The sequence below is a fragment of the Pleurodeles waltl genome, chromosome 6 (assembly GCF_031143425.1).
Source record: "Pleurodeles waltl isolate 20211129_DDA chromosome 6, aPleWal1.hap1.20221129, whole genome shotgun sequence".
Classification (NCBI taxonomy): Eukaryota; Metazoa; Chordata; class Amphibia; order Caudata; family Salamandridae; genus Pleurodeles; species Pleurodeles waltl.
Window position 1 is genome coordinate 1216989758 of NC_090445.1, and position 13219 is coordinate 1217002976.

The window sequence follows — 13219 nt, forward strand, 5'->3', positions numbered from 1 at the left end:
CAACTAAGGACTGGGAGACGCTCCACTTATACTTAACTGAAAATATCAATGACGTCACCAGAAGACTCGTCTTATCGTTTCGCTCTACCAAAAATCAAGGGTCCAAATCAGGGCGATAGCCAGGGCAGCAGTCCTTCATAGCCGTCGGGAAGCGGGGAACCTCGCAACAAAGACTTTCGGACCACGTCGACATGCAGGGGTCGATGAAGTGGCGGCCTTCCTCCAGAATTTTCACACGAAGCTCCCCACGGACCTCAGGCTTGGACCGGTACCGCTGGTATCGCCCCACGTTGGGCGCCAACTGAGGTACTGGGTTTTTCAGAACCGGTACTGATCCGGTAACCCAGCGGTGCCAGGGTACACCCAAAGACCTCGGGTACTTTCCTGATTCAGACTACAGAAACTCAGAGTCTTCTAGGTGAAGTCAAAGATCGAATTTATTGGCTGCAACCAATTGACAAGTGTCCTAGAAGTACAACAGCACGATTTGTATGTTCTCAGGAGACTGTGTTTCAATGCAAAGTCAGGTTTCCTTATATACAGTTTTTTAAGCTTCAGGCAAACATTCTTGACATTTTGGTTGGTCATTCACATGTTTTTACTACAAAGGAAAAAACAGTGTCATGATGAAACCTTATATTTCATGTCATCCAACCCATAATAAATTACCCGGCAAGGCCTAGTATTTTACATCAGATAAGTGTGGACCCCCAATAAAAACGGGCACCTCCCCCTCGTAAAGTAAGAAGAAGAAAAGAGCAGGTGCAGGTGTGAGCAAGATTAGGCAGGGTGTGTGAGCGATAATAAGGGTTTTATGGCATGGTGTGCCTTGATGCTATCTGATTCGGCCACTGGGAGAGGGACTGACCAAACAGGTTTGGCCTGAGGCAATGGTTCCAGCTTGCCCAGGCCAGAGAGAAGTCAATCAAGGTGTACGTGTCCTTGGAATCAAATCTGACTGTATTATAAGCCTATGTGAGGGCAACTTTTAAAAATGGCTGCTGTGTATAAAATGGGAGCCACGAGTGCAGGACGAAAATGGCGATTTCAAGGTGAAAACGCTGCTGGAATTGAGCGAAAATGCTCATGCTTAGTGTACTAGTCATTATCGGTCTTTTGATACTAAAATCGTACTGCTGTGGCAAAGTAAATTACATGGGTCCAGAATTTTTAGAACCACATTCCTTGACTCCCTGCGATTGTTGCTTCATAGCCTGTACCTCTGCCCTTCAGCTAAAAATTTCCAAACACTGGGAGAAATCCATTTACCTTTCTCTGTCTCCACTTCCCTATAAATAAACACCACCTACCATACCCTTTAAAAGAACTCTTATCCTGTAGGCAACCACTATAGAATTCCTTTGCCCAAAGCAGTCAGCAACAATGGGAAAAAGGATGCAACCTAGCGTAAATTATATTTTGTCCCAAAAAAATCATACGTCAATATTGAAATTTATCTCAGGAGCCATGGGGGAAATTGACAAACAGATTACTAATGTCGAAGGAAAAATACTCACCCAGAATAGGTCACTAGTTCCCCCCCAATCCTCCCTCACCAGCAATAACTCCTGATAACCCGGTAAAGCCTCTGGAAAATGGAACCCAGATTAGAAGTATAAATGGTTGCATTCAAGACACAACTGATTCTATCTCAGATGCTGACGAGCATCCACCTTCACCAAAACACAAAAGGAAACCCCAATTAGCAAGGAAGGACAAAGTATCCAGACAAGAGCCACTTGTTAACATTAGACCTGGCTCTCTGGAAGCCCAATCCAACGCACCTACCCAAAACGCACAAACTGGCTCCCAAAATGTAAAACCTGATCATAAGAATACATTTCACACGGCGAAAGGGAAAACTAGTGCTGCAGAGTCGACGACTGCCTTAGAAAAACTAGTAAGCTCATGCTTTGACCAAGTAATAAAACGCCTAACTCAATTGGAGGGAAAAATGGACTATCTGCTTAAATCACTGAAGCCACAATCTATAAACCTACCGGTCTCAACTATCCGGTATCTTGGCGACATTGACCCTAACGCTAGCTCTCCTCTAACGCATCAGACTCTACCACCTATTCCCCAGACCACCCAAAGACAAGCTGATTCTCGTGCTTTACCCGATAGAATTAATAATTCCCAACCTCATAAAATGGCGCTAAATAGTGGGAAACATGTAAACATTCCTAAAGCTTACAAGGGCACCTCTCCAATAGGGAGAGACACACTTGATCTCCCGCCTGTGGCAACCCCCTATGTGGTAGTCCTTGCCAACGTCCCCACTCTACCTGGAGTACAGGGGGAATCATGGGCAGCCTTGAGGAACAAGTCCCTGAATTGGATTGCAACCGCCTGAAACCTGGCTTGACAAATAAACTCTTTGAAGATATTAAGATGGTTAGAAGGGTGAAATGGGTGGGTAGAAACCACAAAATATTTAGGGGTGATTGCGTAGTTCTTTCATTCAAAACTCCTACACTGGTCGAAGATATTGTAAGAAATGTAAGCCCACAGCAGATTACTGATCATGGTATTGCCCTGCTTCCTTTGGGTTTCTTCTACACGAGTACCATAGGCCACGATAGTCCTGGCCTTTATTTTGAGGAACAGATAAGCAGGCCTGAGCCCCAATACACGATCCCTACTGTGAATGGATTCTGGGGGCTCAGCCTGGAAGACACAGATTGACTATCACCTGATAAGGAACTCCTCAGGTTCATGTATCCTATAGAAGCACTAGACCCCGTCCAACTGAGTGTTGACAGCCTGGCAGCAGACCCTGGAGAAGAACGACTGGACATGGAACCTTCCCTCAGGCATTTTGCCAAAGACAAACTGCTTCCAAGTGCCCCGTCAAAACAATTGCCTACCTGTGTATTGACTCCTTTCGCACGTAAAGAAGCAACATCATTCCAGGGAGAATGCAGGCAACCGACAAGCTCCCCGTGGGGCAGGCCATAAAAACGCATAAGGAGCACTTTTCATTTCTATTTTGGAATGTGGCAGGCCGTCGATCTAAAGTGGAGAATGTGGTTTGGTCAGAATATATTCAGCGTTTTCCCTGGGTGTGTCTTCAAGATACCTGGTCTGTGAATTCGATTCACATAAATGGCTACAGGACATTACATACTCCTGCCGTTCCTTCTGCACGGGGCAGGGCTAAGGGAGGCTTGTGCACCCTCATCTCTAATAAGTGTGATATAATCAAGGACATTGTTTTAACTTCTAATATGTTCTATCAAGTGATTACATGTGATTTAAAAAATACTGCACAATTGGTGGTCATTAATTTCTATGATAACGTACCCCTTCAAGACTTTCGATCAGTACTTCATCTCCTTCAGGACGATCTAGATCGAGCTTCTAACTCTTCAAATAAACAGTCCTGTATCGTGTGGGGTGGCGATTTTAATACACATCTGTGTCCTCGAACGATTAAGGGTCTCTGCCCCCACGTCCCTGGTGGCGACGATGACCTACTACACTTCACACACAATAATCCAGGAAATTTGTTGAATGAAGCTTTATTTAGTTTTGACCTCATCCTGTGCAATAGTCTGGCCCATGGTAGATCGCAATTGAAACCCACTTTTAATGGTAGGCATGCCAATACGATAATTGATTTTATTTTACTTTCTAACAATCTTTTTCCTCACGTATTCGATTATAATATTCAAGATACTATACTTAGTGACCATAATCCTCAAATATTAGGCCTCACACTTCTCCAATATACTCCCAAACATAGGGAAATGGAAGAGGTAGTAGAAATCATCGAATTGGGAGCAAGAAACAGCTATACAATCCGGTGGTCAGAGATTGAACCCATAGGTTTTATGAAACAACTAATGAGTAATTATTCTAAAGAATTTAATATCTGCCTCGCAGACAACACGAGCCCACGAGATTGCATTAAAGCCTTTACTGTAATTACTGCTGGAATAAAACAGTCCCTTAAAGCAAGCTCTAGTAAACTGAGACCGAAGGAGGACAAAGGTTGGTTTGACGCTGAATGCACACAAGCCCGTAAGAATTTAAAACATTACCTACACCTACAAAACCCGGATAAACGCAAAATAAGCTTAAAGAGGAAGGAGTATGAAAACGCCATAAAGAAAAGAAAACAGAACTTAAAAAATGAGGCATGGCAATCCCTCTACGACGCAAGCCTCCAGAATAATAATGTTAAGTTCTGAAAAATTGTGAATTCCCCCTCCTATGTGATGGAAAATCACCAAAAATAGAAATTGCCATCACGGAAAAGGACTGGGTTGCTTTCTTCTCTGCCATATATTCCTCAGAAAATCTGGTATTGGAAACAAATCTCCCTAAACTAGACTCTCATGCCATTATCTCACCATTTACTCTAACTGAGGTTACTGACGCCATTAATGCAAGCAAAAGCGGAAAAGCCCCAGGCCCAGATGGAGTCCCAGTTGACATCTACAAAACTAACGTGTCACTCTGGGACCCACTATTGACGCAGGTGCTAAGCGCCTGCTGTTCAACAGCTTTCATCTCAACCTGGGCTGAGTCTATAATTATTACAATCTACAAAAAGGGATATCGCCAAAATCCTTCATGCTATCGCCCAATTTCTTTGCTCGATACACTTGCAAAGATTGCGGGACGGATTATTCTAAATAGATTGCAAGACTGGACAGAGGAAAACCATATCCTCTCTGATTTACAATATGGGTTTAGGGCTGGGATAGGGACGACGGAACAGGCTCTTAACCTAGAGATCATACTTGGTAAATATACAAGGGCCAAGCCCGGAGCCCTATATCTCATGTTTGTCGACCTGACCTCCGCATTTGACTGCGTGGTGCATTCAAAATTGTGGTCTATTTTGCTGGACATGGGGGTTGTTACTACCATAGTTCACTTTATTAGGGAACTGTACGCCGGAGCAAATGCCAGGGTTCGTTACGGGCACCAGGGGGAATGCACGTCATCTTTTCCCATTGAACGAGGGGTGCGTCAAGGCTGTGTCCGAGCTCCCCTATTGTTCGCCTTATGTATTAACAGGTTAGAGGGGGCTCTATCCGATGCCTGCAGCGATCTCCCACAAGTAGGCCCTCTGAAGATCCTGGCGCTTCTGTATGCGGATAACGCTGTTCTGATGGCCCGTACCCCAGTGGCCCTGCAACGATTAATAACAACCTTTGATAATTGTATGTATGCCCTCGGTCTTAGAATTAATCACACTAAAACTTTTTCAATGACATACTGCAGAAGTCGCACAAAGAATTGTCACATTGAGTTAAAAGGCGTGAAATTAGCCGATACAGGGACATTCTCGTACCTAGGCATCACGTTCAACAACAAAGGTACATGGGTACAAGCCATAAAAGCGAGGAAACTGCTATTTACAAAAACCGTAATGGCGATAAAAAACTTCTCTAAAAAAGTGGGGAGAGTAACTCCTAAAGATATGATGACTCTCTACAATGTGAAATGCGTTTCAGTTGCATTGTATGGGGCAGGACTTTGGGGTTACCGGGACTGCAACACCTTACAGTTGACTGAAAACACTCTTTTGAAGACAGTCTTAAGTGTCCCGAAATCAACCTCAACACTAGTATGCCACTCAGAAATGGGAGTAACATATCTTACAGATCTTATTTGTGTCCAACCAATTTTACTTTGGCATAAAGTATGGACCTCTGATCCTGCGAGGTTGAACATGGCCATTATAGCAGATGCTCTAGCACTTACTCGCTCAAAATCCCATGGTTAAACTACATAAAGAATTTCTTTGTCAAGCTGGGCCACCCTGAGCTGTATTTTACCCCAGATAAAATGAAAACAATCTCCAGGAAAGACCTGAAAAATACTTGCCTCACCCACCTGGCCGAATCGAGATGGGATATAGAGGCAAATAAATATAGTGTTAGGAGAAATCATATGATACAGCAAATGAACGGCATGGAACCATATTTATGTAACGTTTTGAACCCAAGACATCGGTTTGTCCTTACGCGTTTAAGATTAGAGTCCTTTCATCGCCTTGTTAGTTTTCCCCTGATTAATGACTGGTCTCCACAATTGGAAAAATGTCCTTGCGACAAAGTCTCTGACCAAAACACAATGCATACACTTCTTTTTTGTAAATTATACTCAACCTCTAGGAAAATGTTTGTGATACCATTTTTTAAATCAATGCATTTTAAACAATGTCGCCCAGCTTTCCTGTATCTTTTGTCCCTCACATCTATCATGGTTTGTAATGGATTAGCTTTATTCCTGTGTTCAGTGATTAAGGCCAGATTATACCTTGAGGCAAATGAGTGAGATTTTTAAGCGTTATATCTGAGAGTACCCTTCCTGTTTTAACTAAACTGTCTATTGACCCTTTTTAACTTCTTTTATTCTTTTACCTGGTTGTACTTATATTTATATCTATATATATTTTAGCATTTGCTTCTTTTTTTAATATTGCTTTTATGTACAACGACTTTTATGATTGTTAAATTCAATCGAATAAAGTATCTTTTGATGATGATGATGATTAGGTTTCTGAAGGGTTTAGTTAATAGGTTTCCTCCCACTCCTTTTCATGTGCCTCAGTGGGACTTAAATCTTGTTTTAACCTTTTTAATGGGGTCACCTTTTGAGGCTATGCACTCTTGCCCGTTAAGGTTTTTGGTGCTTAAAACAGTTTTTCTTGTTGCTATAAGCTCGGCTAGGCGGGGTAGTGAGCTTCAAGCTCTTTGTGAAACCCCCCTTTACCTTGTTTTTCCTGGATAAAGTAGTGTTGAAAACCAGGGCGGCTTTCCTGCCAAAAGATGTCACTCCTTTTCATATAGGGAAGACCATTACCCTTCCATTTTCTACCCTCCTCCTCACCCCTCGAAGGAGGAAGAGAGGCTTCTCCATTTGGACCCTAAAAGGGCGCTTAGTTTTTGTCTTGAAAGGACTGCTGGAGGATCAGCTGTTCGTGTGGTCTATTGGACAGAGGAAGGGCAGAGCAGTTCATAAAAGAACAATCTCCAGGTGGGTCATTCTTTGAATCAAGATATGCTACTCGTTGGCAAAAAAAGTTCCCTCTGAGGGTATCAGAGCCCATTCCACCAGGGCTAAGTCTGCTACTTCGGCCATGGCAAGAGGGGTTCCACTGGTGGACATTTGCAAGGCAACAACTTTGGCGTCCCTCCACAGCTTCTCAAAGCATTACTGCTTGGACTCGGAGGTTAGGAGGGACAGCCAATTTGTGTGATCTATATTGCAGGACTTCTTGGTGTAACCAGGCAGGCTCCTATCCCACCTCTGAGAGCCGTACTGCTTTTTTATATTCATAAGGTGAGGAACCCACAGGTAGTTGTATCCATCAGAAGAACAAGTTACTTACCTTCGGTAACGCTTTTTCTGGTGGATACAATAGCTACCTGTGGATTCCTCACAGTCCCACCTACCTCCCCGTTGCCTGTCTGGTTACACTAAGATATGTGGTTGTATATGTGTATGTATATATTAATGTCTTTTCCTGTATATATAATGATGGTTTTGATTATATCGCATCATGGTTTGTTTTATGTATATATGTATTTATTGGAGTTTTTGTGGGGTCGGTTTTCACCTGTTCGTCTCAAAGGCACGTAAAAAATGGGTGAAACTGACATCAGCATGCTGGCGAGGACTTCTTATTGGCACGGTGACGTCACACGGAGTCGCGTGGAGCCGTGCAATTGTGACATCCTCATCGACGTGGAGAGCTGGGAAGGAGATTTTCCGTCGGATGCTGGCGCATGGGTGAATTCATAAGGTGAGGAATCCACAGGTACCTATTATATCCACATGAAAAAGTGTTACTAAAGGTAAGTAACTTGTTCTTCTACTCCTTTCCCATTTTTTTATTTCCTACTTCCTCTTGCTACCTCTTTCAAACTCGCAAAAACTTGTTATTTTTCTCCTTGTTTCGTTCCTCTCTTTTTTCTTCATCAGGTGTCCATTCCTTCACTATTTTTTACTCTTCCCTTCATTCTTTCTTTGTCTTTTTTATTTGCTCTTTCTTTTGACTCTGTATGCGTCCTTTCACTTTTCTTTTTTTAGATCTTTCTTCCTTTCTCTGGTGTTTTTCTTATCTTTATCTGTCAATTCACGTTTTACTATAAATCCCTCTTCTTCCCATCTGTATGTGGAAGCCACAAGTTACTTGTCGGTGCCCAAAGTGTCAGAGTGGTTTTCCCATTCTGTGTCTCTGGGAAATGTGTCAGTACATACATCGCCTGGTTCTTTTTCTGCTTGTTTCTCTCACCATCTCTCTTTTTTCTCTAATGTTCATTTCTCTCTTTCTTTTCACACTTCTTCCATGATTTGTTCTTCATTATTTTTTGTTTGCTAGCTTCCTTCCCTTTTTTCTTTTGTCTCACACGTTCGCTTTACTTCTTCTCTCAGTTATGTTTTCACTTTCTCGTTCAATTTCTTTCCCTTCTTACTTTTAATTCTTTGTGACCCCTTCTCTTTCTTCCTTATGTTTGTTGTATTCCTTTCGCTTCTCTTTTTCTGCCCCATCCGCTTTCTCTCCTGAAGCCTAGTTATCAATAAAACAACAGATGTAGTAGCACTGGGGCCCAGAGACCTACAGACCTCACTTAGGGCCAGATGTAGCAAATAAAATATTTGCGAGTTGCAAAGTGCGAGTCCATGCGACTCGCAATTTGCAACTCGCAAATTGGTATGCAGTACGGTGTCTCAGACACCGACTGCGACTCGCTATGGGGTCGCAATGACCCACCTCATGAATATTCATGAGGTGGGTCGCAAATTGCGGCCCCATAGCGAGTCAAGGCACTCGCAAACATGGAGGCCTGCTGTAGTCAGCAGACCTCCGTGTTCGTGACTGCTTTAAATAAAGCAGTTTTTTTTTTTTAAGTGTAGCCCGTTTTCCTTAAAGGAAAACGAGCTGCACTTAAAAAAAAAAACGAAACCTTTAGTTTCGGTATTTTTTCAGGGCAGGGAGTGGTCCCTTGGACCACTCCCTGCCCTGAAAAAATAATATGGGGTCCAGTCACAAAGGGGAAGGGGTCCCATGGGGACCCCTTCCCGTTTGCGAGTGGGTTACCATCCACTTCAAGTGGATGGTAACTGCGACTCCATTTGCGACCGCGTACGCGGTCGCAAATGGAATTGCATCCCACTGCGAGTCGCAAATAGGAAGGGAACACCCCTTCCTATTTGCGAGTCGGAAATGCATTTTGCGAGTCGGTCCCGACTCGCAAAATGCATTTCTGCATGGGAAACTCACATTTGCGACTCGCAAACGGCCATTTTTGCCGTTTGCGAGTCGCAAATCGTTTCCTTCATCTGGCCCTTAATTCTAATTACTGTGGTATTTTGCTACCGAGATTGGAGTCAACCATTTTCCTTTCTTACTCCAAGGCTCATGACACTGTTACTACGCCACTTAACCTCTCCATCTTTATTCCTATCAGTCCCAAATTATATTTTTGTTATGGTGGTTTGAGTATTACACTCTATTTTCAAAAGTATATTTCTCATAAAGGTTTAGATGATAATTGTATAAGTTTTAATGTAGCGGAAGACTGTAAATGGAAGTGCTTTGGTTTAACTCTGAGCCACTGGAATTATGTGGCAGAAAAAGACGAAATGATGAGGCATGGTTGACCAATTTGTGTGGCAAGAAAAGTCCAGTTATGAATTTACAATGCCAATAGCTCTAACTCAAGAAAATGCGAGACCTATTGCATTGCAAATGCTCGTTTCACTATGAGACTTCAATTGGAGGGTGTGTGAATGTCTTCTTTTTCCATACAATTCATTGTTACTAGTTCTTTGGAGCCTTTTTGGTGGATTGCTCACACATTCATTTTCTGCTCTATTGCTTTGGCACGATTTGTCTTTTCACTATTGCTTTAGGCTGCTTGACTCTACAGGGTCTTGGTGGCTCCTTCTCTGGTTTCTATTGAGCAGTCTGCCATTACAGTGGGGACTTCTCATGGATTAATGTATGCTTACGTCTTCCTATCCAGTGCTTGATTAATAATATCACTGTCTAAGTGCTATACAGGGCACTTTCTTTGAGCTGACGGTGACTTGAGTGTCTTTTGGAGATCATGAACAGTTTTGGTTTAGGTGTCCAGGTTCTGTCTCTTAAAGTATGCAAAAAAGTGAGTGTACGAAAACTGGGCTCTTTGCAGATGCCCCTCCCTGGCTCACTGTTTGAGCACATTTGGACCCCTAGATGTTGGCTTTTCGGCTCTTATAGTGCACTGGGACTTGCTATCCAGGCCCCAGTGTATGTGTTTGCTCCCTAAATTATTTGTCATCCTGGTAATTCCCTGAATGGCAAAACTTTACCCCTTCATAAGCCCCTAGTAAATAGTGCCCAGGGTGCCCAGGGCATAGGTGGTAAAGGGGTCCCCAGGGTTCCAGCACAAGTTTGTGCCACTCTAAGTGACCCATGCAGACTACTAATGCAGGCCTGTCATTGCAGATTGACAGGGCGGTGCACACTGCTCGAGTTGGACTGTACCCTCATCATTAGTGGCACGGTCCCATGCACTGCCTTGCATATATGTCAGGCACCCCAAGGAAGGCCTTTGCAGCCCAGGAGGCAGGCTGCATTATATTTAAAGTACAGACGTGTAAGTACAAGGTTATGTGTCTCTATAGCGGCCTTTCCATTAAGGTGCACTATAAATGCAGGTCAGTCCAAATCATAACATGGGTCTTACACCCAGGCAGACACAGGCTGCTAGCTCCATTATGGTACTGCCTAGATATGTTGAGTTTGATGTCAAGCACATGCTTTCTCTCCCCCAACACAAATCTGGTGTTGCTTGACGGCTGGCATGCACCCGGGTGGCACACTTGAGGTTACTCATGTATTTGCCACCCTTCTTTGTGCTCTGGACTGTCAGCCCATGTGTTTTGCTGCACTTACTACTGCCAAGACCGGTTTCTGACCTTGTGCCAGGCAGCCTGGGTGCTCCCAGGAGTCAGAAACAAAGGCTGAGGCAGGAAGGCCACACATCCTGCCCCCCAGCCAGGCTAATGAATAGAGCCATCAAGGCGGTGAGCTTCAAAGGCTTCACTGCCACTGATAGCCATTTGTGCTCTCCCTCAGCAGAATAAACAGTCCTCCCCCTGCTCCCAGGCACATTTGTGGTGGACTGGTGGGAAATTAGGTATGTAGGACTCTGCACACATTCAGCAGGTTGACCCCACCTCTAGGGTGAGCAACTTGGTCAGTGCACTAAATTTAGATTCCTGCCATTTTAGGAATGGCAGATTAGAGGATTATGGATAGATAAAGGTGACCTGTCCCACAGGATGGGGCGAATTAGCTGTAGGAACTAGTTGCCCATTGGCCACTAGTCTCCATCCCCAAACTCTCCTAAATCCAGGAATTTAAAAAACACCCCTTGAAAACAGAAACTCAGTTCTGATCAACTAACTTTAAAGAAGGAGAAGCTCTGCATCACAGACAACCTGCCTTTGCACACTGCACCAAGGCAAAAGAGGGACACGCTGCCCCTCATGGAAGCCAGAAGCACCCTCAGACTCTACTGGACTGGTGACACCAGTCCCCTGCAAACTGCAGGTGAAAACGCCTACAGAATTCGAGGTTTTGCTGGTCATCGGGCCCACCATGGGAATGCCAAAAGCCAAGTGGTCCAGTGTCTTCTGAGAGTTGTAGTCTCACCTGCCTCCAAGTTTCAGGCTGCTACACTGCTCCCTCTGACCCCAGGAAGTTCCCAATGGATTCCTGCACCCTTACTGCTGCCTAGGGTTGTAGGTTTCCAGGCCAGTGGAGGACACTGTGGAACCACCGTGGAACCTCCATCCGACATCTGCAAACCAGCCCCAGCTGAGATTTTACATCTCTTTGTCAGCACCTTTGTGTAAGCGGTAAAATCAGCACCAGCGCAAATCCTTTTCATCACCACAGGCAGCCAGGACAACTATGTACCCGGACTCCACAGACCAGATGGAAGTGAACTGACTGCTGTGGCCTTGTCCCAGGACCTGCACAACCTTAACCCTGCAAGTGTTCACAGCAGCTCGACCTCCAAGTGGTCATTTGTCACCCATGGCTCCCTAACATTAACTTCAACACGAGTCCTGTTCAGCACCACGGACAGCCTGATCAACTCTGCACCCGGGGTCCACGGCCCAGGTAAAACTGCACTGACTGTCATGAACTGGTCCTAGGGACTACAGAACCATAACCCTATAGGGGTTCCACACAACTCGCTTTATAAGTGCATTTTTGCAACCCATGATATTTCTCCCGTACACTTCAATGCAACGTTTAATGCCAGTTCTGCTGTGATTTAATTTTGCTCCTGAAATCTATAACTCTGATTATACTGATTCAATTCTGGTCATTTTGGTGCCTAAATTAAGATGAAAATAAGCCCTATTTTTGTAAATTGGTTTTGGATTTCTTTTGAATCATGTCAGTTACTTATCATCCATGTTGGTTGTCTAAAATGCTTAACACATGTTCCTCTAGGTAACGCCTGACTGCTGTTTGTCCCACTACCAGGACTGAGCTAAGGGTTTACTAGTGTGAATCCAAGAACCACAGTTGGGCTATTGTGAATGTATTACATACTGAGGACTAACTGGCCACACCACACAATACTCCACTTTCCTACAGTGAGGGATCAAATATTTGAATTAATCACATTCACTGGTAATCACTCAGGCTGCAGCATTTTCTATTGTTATTGTGCACACCATGCCAGCTCAGTTTGGACCTAGCCAGCAAATTAGTCTTGACTCTTCTCCAGTGGGAACAGTCTACCCCGAATTGACAAGTCAGGTTCTCCTTGAACCAGAACACATGCAACCCAGAACCAGTGTCACCCTAGTTAGGACTCATCAGCCAGGTATAGCTTGGGTCCAGTGACAGAGTGTGCACGGAACCCACATCTGGGGGTACCCAGCACCAATAGGGTATCAAATGCAAAAACAACAAGGTGGCATGGTGAGCGAAAAAGGATGGATTAGCATGCCGCACCAAGCGATTGCCAGTGGTTGAGATTAGGATGAAGTCAAGCATCCATCCATCACCTTGTTGTTTTGGCAGGTTTAGTCTCTTGACATTCTCGGTCTGGTCCTCTTGCTTGTCAGCTGGTCTTTGGTTGACTTTGTTCCTACCTTCCATTCTAAGTAATGATGTTTGCTTGGAGCCCTCTTGACAGCTTAATTAATTGCCACATTAGTCTGTGTTGTTTTTTCCTGT

General features: G+C 44.2%; 1 protein-coding gene across 1 annotated transcript in view; it reads left to right on the forward strand.

Annotated features, from left to right (window-relative positions):
- HK1 (hexokinase 1) overlaps positions 1-13219 on the forward strand; it is a 1372133-nt gene that overhangs the window by 674406 nt on the left and 684508 nt on the right. The gene's annotated exons all lie outside the window — the stretch shown is intronic.